Here is a 9,609-nt window from a genome sequence, read left to right as displayed (position 1 = left end):
TTATATCAGATTTAACAGCAGATTTCATGCAGATAATGTTAAACCAGGGTTTTGCCTTTGATAACCAAACGGGTCTATGCTAATCTATATCAAAAAGAGGGAAAGTGAGAAGCTAAAGGGAGGAGGAACAGCTGAGCTCTACCCAAATCACGCCACAAGCGAACCGCACAATTGACTCGGCTTACGGTTCTGTAGACTCGGTCCGACTGGTCCTTGTCCGCGGACGAGGTCCGTAGCGGGGCGTCGCGTGGAGCGGTGTGGCGGCGAAGGTTCGTGAAGCGAGCGGCGGCCGTGGAGCTGGCGGCGGTCGGGGAGCGATGCGTCGCGTGGAGCGGAGGAGGCTGCGACGTGCTGTAAGGTCCTTGGCGCCGGGGAGCGGAGGAGGCTGCGCCGCGGAGCGAGGGGTCGCGTGGAGCGGTGTGCTGCGACCTCCTTGAAGCGGCGGCGGCAACGGAGAGTTCCTTAGCGGTAGAACGCTTTAGCGGCGTGTTAGCTCCTCACGCGGCCTTTACTCAGATGAGGACGTAGCGCTGATCCACGTAAACGGCGTAGATTACTTCAAAAAGAAAAGAAACGAAGTAGCAAAGAAAGTCTCTGTCCGGTTGAGCGCTTAGACTTAGTTCCAGGTAGTTCCAGGTAGTTCCAGGTGGTTTCAGGTGGTTTCAGAGTCCGGGGCTGGCATGGCCTTGTCGACCACGTGACGGACGGATTTTGTTGAGACAAAGGAAAAGTGAAAGCTCGCCCGTGGAGACGGCTTCAAGAGAGAAGAACAAGAAGAGAACAAAGAGAAGAACAAAGAGAGTGTTTCTAGCTTGGAGCGTCCTTTTAATACCTGGCCCGCAGGGCATGCTGGGAGCGAAAACTTCCTGTTTAACATTTTCCTGACCGAGAAAATAAAACTGGAGTAACGTAAATAATAATGGCAAAAACATTGAACCCTTTTTTAACATTTACACGTTAAACACTTTTGGCAGTTTGTGCACATTATTTCTTGAGGTAGACACATTTTACATCTTCTTTCACCTGTGATGAAAAATATCGAGTTAAAGCATTGGGAATATAAAACCTTAAACAGTGGAAACATACGTAACACAAGGTGAAACATGCGGTGTAGGGAGTTGATTCGCACAAACATTCATGGCATAATCACATAGAACATAGTTTATCGGGGCGTCCTCCTGTAAGACTGTGGGGGAAAAGATCATTTATCACACAAGTCACAGCGGCTCCCCTGCGGTGAGGGACAGAGGGAGAACGAAAAACCCCCAATGTTCAAAGAGAGATTTTCTGTTATCTGGCCGTGGAATGTCCATCTTCATTCCCCTACAACCCCCCGATTGGCCGTTGGTTCTCCGATGAAGAAACATCGGGCAAATGTCAAAGGGAATGTCCTTACCGAGTCAGCGAGCGGCACAGAGTGGCATGATTTGGGTAAACCTCTGACCGCTTCTGTTCGAAACAGGTGACAGAATATTCTACTCTATGGTTTGCATGCAGGGGAGATTAACATACGAGGCTAGTGGTAGGGACTTTGCGGGCTTAGGACCAGCTGTAAGTCGGGGATTTGGCTAAAATTTTCCAAGCTCCAGTAGGTGGCGCCTGTGTTAGGTGTCGTTGGGGCAGAACAACTCGTGCTGCTGTGTCATGCTTGTCATAGTGGAGGATCGCCTCTCGGAGGGAAGTGTTCACGAGTCAACGGCCCCCCAACTATTTTAGCCCGGGTCTCTGTGACCTGGTCTCGCACCGCCACGAAGGTTGGGCACGCGCTGCCTGCTGTCACAGGTTTTTAACCGCAAACGCCGCCGGTACTGTCATGTATTGCTATCACGATACGCAATAACGTCTGGGGTCTGTAAGTGTCACATGCCATCAGGAGGAGGCGTTGTGACCACATGCTTCTGTCAACATACATCTGGGGATGTTTTTAGAGACACAAACACGTAATTCTTTGATGATTAGGTTTTAGTGGTTAGGGTTAGTAGACTTTACAATCCGTGCAAACAGTTGTTAGTACAGTCCCTAACGGGCGTGTGTTTGTCGGAGTTGTGTTCTAGTTGGAACTATCGGCATCCCTGACATGTCCCATGGGGTTTTGGTGCGCTTTGATTTGGTTGCGATGAACCCACTTCAGAGTAGGTTCTCTGCGTCCTTTGGTGATCTTCACGTGGTACACCACCGGAGATCGTTTGTTGACAATCTCGTAGGGTCCCGACCAACGTGGGAGGAGCTTTCGGGTTAGCTTGGTTAGCCAGTCTCTTGTCTGTCCGATCGGGTGCGCTAAGATGTAATACCATACCTTGTCGTTCGGGGTTTTCTGATCGTAGTAAGCCTTGCAATCCTTTGCACTTTTCTCAAGCTTCTTCTGAGCGAAAGAAGGTCGCTTTCAGGTGCTCCTGTAAGTCCGACATGTATTGGTGGTTGGTGTAAGCGGTTGCGATGCTAACCTCTCCCGGTTTGTACAACAGGTGTAGGGGGAGGGTCGTCTGTCGGTCAGTCAAGAGTTTGTATGTGGCGTTGACCCCCCGGAGGCCAGCTGTTGGCGCGTTGTGTGCGTGCGTCAGCATAACCCCCCGGAGGCTCTGAGGTACCACAAATGCGGGTGCAGTGAGGATCTCAGAGGCAAACACCAGCAGTCCATGACGCAAGGTGAAGTTCTCTCTTGTGCGCCACAGCGCAGCGAGAGATGCGTCGGCAGCAAGTGCATCAGGAGGGATGGCACTTGGCGCAGGGTCAGGAAGGAAACCGATGATGCGGCTTATGGCCCCATCGGCTGCTTGTAGAGACACAAGGTCAGAGGAAGCGAAGGTCGGAGACACTTCGAGAAGGGCGCGATCGGGCTGGGGCCGTCCGGTGACAGCACGGGGCCGTGTGATCGCGGCCACCGAAAGGGTGGGCTGGGTGGGCATCAACTCACTGTCCAGTGAGTCAGCCTGTAAGTTACAGGGAGCCCCTTCAAGGGCCCCTTGTTTTGCCAGGGAGTCGGCTAGGTCGTTGAGGTCTTTGTCTGGCGGCACGTCGACCTTGGGAGGGGTCACGATGGCACAGCACTGAACTGACGGAGTTGATTGGGGCGTGGGCAGAGGTCGACGGACTTGTGCCCAGATTTTGAGTCGTTTAAAATCAACCAGTGGCTCGAAGCGACTGAGCAGCTCTTGACCTAAAAGAAGGGGAATAGAATTCAAAGGTGAAACGTAAACAGGATGCATCAGTTTCATGGGGCCGATCGTTATCTGGATCAGGGCCACCTCGTCAAGGGTGGTGTTGACCTGAGAGTAAGGTCGGATTTCCAAGCAGCAGGGCTGTGACTTCAGTTCTCGTTGAGAGTGCTGGGCCACTTTTTGTAAGGTTCTGAAAAGATCGCGAGAGATCAAGCTGATGTCGGCGGCTGTATCAAGGAGTACGTCATGCACGAAGTTGTCCTCCAAGAGGACTGAAAGATAAAGCTTGCGTGCGGCTCCCTTTTCGGAAAGGTTACCAAGAAACTGGGTAAAGGGGGGCTCGCATTGGATGATCGACGGGTCGTTATCCTGTGGGCTGGAGATAGAACTTACCTGGACCACAAAGACGTCGTTGGCCTCCGGTGGCATTTGATCGTCGCTGTCAAGTTCCTGGTCTTCAGGGGGTTGGTCCCCAGTGACAGGTGTTTCCGACAGAGGGTCCAGGTCCACAGGGCTCCGATAGAAGTCTTCTAACTCATCTTCCGATTGGCTGAGCGCTGAGTTATCACTCGTCTCAGGTCCGAGGGAGGTTACGGCGAGGCCCTCCGCTTTACTTTTCTGGTTCCGTTTCATGTCTTGGATCATTTTCAGCACCTTACTCAGCTGTTCTTTACTGAGGTTTGAAGCGTCGAGACTCAGTTTAGAGGAAGACTTACCTGCGGAGTCTTCTGGAGTTTCTTCCTTCGTTGAGCCGTTATCGAAGATCTTGTCTTTGATTGACGGATCCGACAGGCGTCCAGCATAGAAGTCCATGTCTCTCAGGTACGCGCTGGTGTCGTTAGCGACGCCTGGCTTGGGCTCAAGCCGAGAGATATGCCTGGCTATTTTGTCGAAGTCATGGTCGGTCGGGCCTCGATGGCGTCTATCGGGGTCTCTGCCCTCGCAATAGTCTTCACGAGTGTCCCTGAAGTCGTCGGGGTACCTACGAGTGTCCCTGAAGTCGTCGGGGTACCTGCGAGTGTCCCTGAAGTCGTCGGGGTACCTGCGAGTGTCCCTGAAGTCGTCGGGGTACCTGCGAGTGTCCCTGAAGTCGTCGGGGTACCTGCGAGTGTCCCTGAAGTCGTCGGGGTACCTACGAGTGTCCCCGTGGTCGTCTCGTCGCGCGTCCTGTAGTTCGGCGTGATGTCTGCGGGGGCTGTCACGTCTGTCGCGTCGCCTGTCCCGTAGGTCATAGTCCGAATAACGTCGGGCGGAGCTGGTAGAGTCGGGTCCGGGGTGGTACCGGGACTTGTCTCGGTCACGGCCGTCCCCCAGTCGTCTACCGTCAGTGTAGGTCCGGCTGGGGCTCCTCCCCCCGTAGGTTCGTCCATGCGTGTCAGAGTCGGAGGTTCGATCGTCTCTGGGCCGGTCATTGTCAGCGTACGGGGTGGGGCTCTTACGTCTGTCGTAGTCGTGGCCCCGTGGTGGCCAGCTATGGTCTGTCCAGTCTCCCCTTTCTTCCTCGAAGTACAGCCTCTGTGGATCCAGGCGGGCCACGGGGGTTGGACTGGGTTGAGTCCCCCTCCCGTGGTCCTCCCGGTTGTCTGTACTCGGTCGGTCGTAGGACGGTTTCGCACGGCTTCGCCTGTCAGTCAGGTCTCTTATCTGGAGTCTAAGGTCATGCAGCTCAGTCTCTGCCTTTTCAGTCGCCTGAATGGATCGGTGGAGCGCGTGCTTAGCATCTTCCAGGTCAGCTTCCAGGGCCTTTGGCGCATGTAGGAGGTCAATCCACAGCGCAAGGTCCTCGTGAAGGACCCTGTTGGACAGGAGCCTGTTCCTTCCCAGGACGCCAGGGGCTACTTCACTGGTATAGTCTACCATGGACTCGTGTAGGTTGTCTACAGGCCAGTGAATAACATCACTATCAGAGTCCACCATGTTTACTTTGGGCAGGGTCGGGACGAGAAGGTCCCACGTCGCCAGGTCTGTGAGTTGTCTAGATCAATTCAGTCAAGTGGGACAGATATGTCGGGACGCTGATAGTTTCTGAATTAAAATCGCTCGCTTAGGAGATTTTAAAAGAAACGTTTTAGAGTGTTCATGTTAAGTTGTTGTGGCTAGGCTAACCTTTGTGCGTGTAGCTTGCTAGTTCGTGCGTGAGCGGGGCATGCAGTCGTGCGGGTGTTAATGTTTGGATGAAACAACAGTTAACAAGGCATGTTAAATGGCATTGCAGTTAGACATCAACCATGGACGCATGCAGTGTCCACAACAATTCACTAGGTTACACGGCAAGGCTTAGCGGGGTCAGGGCCATGCAGTTACGTAACAAGAGGTCTGGTCGGGGCGACACTCGCTGTTCTTGACCAGCATTCAGTAGACAAACAGGTAAACAACAAGCTGTTATTCTGATAGCGTGCAGCATTCACAGTGAAGTGTTACTTAGCGCCGGGGTACACCTGCGGAGATTAGTTGAAAATCATGCAGTGTATAGAAAGGAAAAATTTTGTTTAATCAAAGCGTTAAAACAACAGTGGGGAAACTGCGAAAGCATTTAAACAATCTGTGTTAGCAGCGAGGAGCATGCAGTGCGAAAGTAAACACTAATCTTGTTAGTGTCTAGGTGAGACTTGATTGTCACCCCCCGGTGTGTGTTGACAGGGGAACAGGGTCAGCCTGTTAAAAGTGGGTGGGTAAAGTGTAGTACAATTTACCCACCACCAGATGGAGACAAAGCTCAGCTAAGCGTGTGATTCAATTTAATGACCACTAGATGGAGACAAAGCTCCGCTAAGAGTGTGATTCAATTTAATGACCACTAGGTGGAGACAAAGCTCCGCTAAGAGTGTGATTCAATTTAATGACCACTAGGTGGAGACAAGGCTCCGCTAAGAGTGTGATTCAATTTAATGACCACTAGATGGAGACAAAGCTCCGCTAAGAGTGTGATTCAAATTAATGACCACTAGATGGAGACAGAGCTCCGCAAAGGGTGTGATTCAATTTAATGACCACTAGGTGGAGACAAAGCTCCTGGGCTGGACAGTTTTCCTCCGGAGGAATTCCAGCTGGGCGCAGGGCGCCTGGGACCGCCTCTAGGGGGGGTCAGAGTTAGCGTCGAGTCGTCACTCGGCACGTTCTACACGGCTTTGTTAGCATTTAGCTCATGTGTTAGCGTTAGCATCCACGCTCGGCCGCGTGGTTTGTAAAGACAAAATGGCGGTTAGCACAACAACATGGCATTTAGCATACTAGCTCGGCTCGTGTTTGTGCTAGCTCGGGGCCGTACCCTATGTACTAGCTTCTGCTCGTGTCATTTGGTAGCGAGCCAAAAGTATTCACGAGCGTGGCAGTTGTTCGGGGACGGGAAATTCGCTGTACTGCCCCTGCCGTCTTGGGGTGGATGTGCTTATGCGGCGTTACAGCCCTAATAAGCTTCCCCAGGTTCGATAATTATCTTGTGCACGTGTTCGTGAAGTAACTAGGCGGTTTGTGTACAGTAACAGCAGCGTACGGTTTATCCAAGCGTCGTTACAGCGCAGGCAAGTTCACAAAGCAGTCTCAAATTCCAGCATCGACACAGCAGCATACAGTTTGAGTTCAAACGTCCACAAAAGTTTATATGAGTACTAATCTGATTCATAGACTATGAAAAGTTTTAATCGTCTCACACGGGGCACCAAATATGTAGGGTCTCAAACTACATGTATTCAGTTTATGATTAAGGAAGATTTCTTAGCAGAAACGAGACAAGACGGGGCACCAGGGTTAAACCCAAAGAGCTAAGATACGGTCCTTAATCGCGCTCGTTAAAAAGGTCTGAAGGGTGTTTCACGATTCAGGGACTTACACATAGTCTAATCAAACAAACAATAGTCTATAACTCTTTTGTGTAGTTTATTTATCAAAAAGGGTAATCAAAACACCGGAGCAGAAATGTGCACAGGTAAATCACAGGTGATGTTATATCAGATTTAACAGCAGATTTCATGCAGATAATGTTAAACCAGGGTTTTGCCTTTGATAACCAAACGGGTCTATGCTAATCTATATCAAAAAGAGGGAAAGTGAGAAGCTAAAGGGAGGAGGAACAGCTGAGCTCTACCCAAATCACGCCACAAGCGAACCGCACAATTGACTCGGCTTACGGTTCTGTAGACTCGGTCCGACTGGTCCTTGTCCACGGACGAGGTCCGTAGCGGGGCGTCGCGTGGAGCGGTGTGGCGGCGAAGGTTCGTGAAGCGAGCGGCGGCCGTGGAGCTGGCGGCGGTCGGGGAGCGATGCGTCGCGTGGAGCGGAGGAGGCTGCGACGTGCTGTAAGGTCCTTGGCGCCGGGGAGCGGAGGAGGCTGCGCCGCGGAGCGAGGGGTCGCGTGGAGCGGTGTGCTGCGACCTCCTTGAAGCGGCGGCGGCAACGGAGAGTTCCTTAGCGGTAGAACGCTTTAGCGGCGTGTTAGCTCCTCACGCGGCCTTTACTCAGATGAGGACGTAGCGCTGATCCACATAAACGGCGTAGATTACTTCAAAAAGAAAAGAAACGAAGTAGCAAAGAAAGTCTCTGTCCGGTTGAGCGCTTAGACTTAGTTCCAGGTAGTTCCAGGTAGTTCCAGGTGGTTTCAGGTGGTTTCAGAGTCCGGGGCTGGCATGGCCTTGTCGACCACGTGACGGACGGATTTTGTTGAGACAAAGGAAAAGTGAAGCTCGCCCGTGGAGACGGCTTCAAGAGAGAAGAACAAGAAGAGAACAAAGAGAAGAACAAAGAGAGCGTTTCTAGCTTGGAGCGTCCTTTTGATACCTGGCCCGCAGGGCATGCTGGGCGCGAAAGGGGCGGGCGCTACTGCGAAAACTTCCTGTTTAACATTTTCCTGACCGAGAAAATAAAACTGGAGTAACGTAAATAATAATGGCAAAAACATTGAACCCTGTTTTAACATTTACACGTTAAACACTTTTGGCAGTTTGTGCACATTATTTCTTGAGGTAGACACATTTTACATCTTCTTTCACCTGTGATGAAAAATATCGAGTTAAAGCATTGGGAATATAAAACCTTAAACAGTGGAAACATACGTAACACAAGGTGAAACATGCGGCGTAGGGAGTTGATTCGGACAAACATTCATGGCATAATCACATAGAACATAGTTTATCGGGGCGTCCTCCTGTAAGACTGCGGTGAGGGACAGAGGGAGAACGAAAAACCCCCAATGTTCAAAGAGAGATTTTCTGTTATCTGGCCGTGGAATGTCCATCTTCATTCCCCTACATAATGTACAATGTATAATTGACATGACAGTAGCTGAAGAAATACAATGGCATATTACACCACAGCCACCGGTGTTTACACTAACTATGAGTGTTTTTTTTTATCTGCTACAGCATAACTACATGCAATGTTAATGAGATGAGTTGAGATGGAAAATGTACCAGTTCATATGTATCATAGGTGTGACCGAAGCGAGCAGCGGAAGGAGGTCTCTTAATAAACCAAGCGAGGACCTATGGTGATGTGGGGACACAGTGCTGAGGGCACTTGGAAGTCAAAGGGACTAGGACGTTGTGCCTAGGTATCTCTTTTGTGATCAGCATCACCCAGAGCCATACCGCAAGGTCAAGGTTGAGAGGTTGGTGGACAATCTGGTCCCAGTAGCACCTGATACTACGTATTTGATTCTATTGGGGTGTCCAGAAGTGTCCCTGACGAGTCAAACTGACTGACCAGAGAGCAGCGGGTTTAAGGGCTTTCCGCTTGTACTTCTATATTTCCCATCACACCGCACAAAATTATCGACAGAATAAAAGTCTGTTTGTCAAATTACAGAGATTGACCAATCTGACTCAAAATTTAGGACAGTAATGCAGTAGACATGTTGTGGGCCGAGAGAAAAAGAGTGTGTTCAATGTTTGAGAACTGTGCATAACTTTTTGAGTGTAAAAGTGTCATTTTAACAACAATATGAAAGACATGTTGAAAACTGAAAAGAGTAATATGTTTGGCATATGAGACAGTAGACTAATGCTTTGATAAACAGGAGGGAAATGTGATAAAATGTGAATATATCATTATATTTCTGTGATGTATTTTATCTGCATAATAGTGATATATTATCTGCATCATTAGTCTAAGAGAAAAACGGGTGTGTGAGAGCATTTGTTTGTGAAGGGGTCGTAAAGATGGAGCAAAGAATGTTACCCTAGGGAGGGGGTGCAACAGCCCAGGGGTTTAGGTAAACATTACCCAAGGCTTTATCTCTACAGACTGTTGTAAAAGACAAGTGCCTTGATGTGAAGCTGACCAATGAGAAATGTGACCCGCCTATTCCATAATATCTAATAAAACCAACCTGCATGTGAAAAAACAGTGTGAGACGCAGGTACAGCTGGCAGCCCGGTGTAAACGCTCTCTCTTCTTTCTCACACTTATTGTGCTTTATCTCCTATATTTTGTAAATATAGTTAGTATATTTTTTCTA

The sequence above is a fragment of the Eucyclogobius newberryi genome, unplaced genomic scaffold, assembly GCF_026437365.1.
Source record: "Eucyclogobius newberryi isolate DKJ021-1_F unplaced genomic scaffold, fEucNew1.0.hap1 SCAF_21, whole genome shotgun sequence".
Classification (NCBI taxonomy): domain Eukaryota; kingdom Metazoa; phylum Chordata; class Actinopteri; order Gobiiformes; family Gobiidae; genus Eucyclogobius; species Eucyclogobius newberryi.
Note: the sequence above shows the minus strand (reverse complement) of the source record.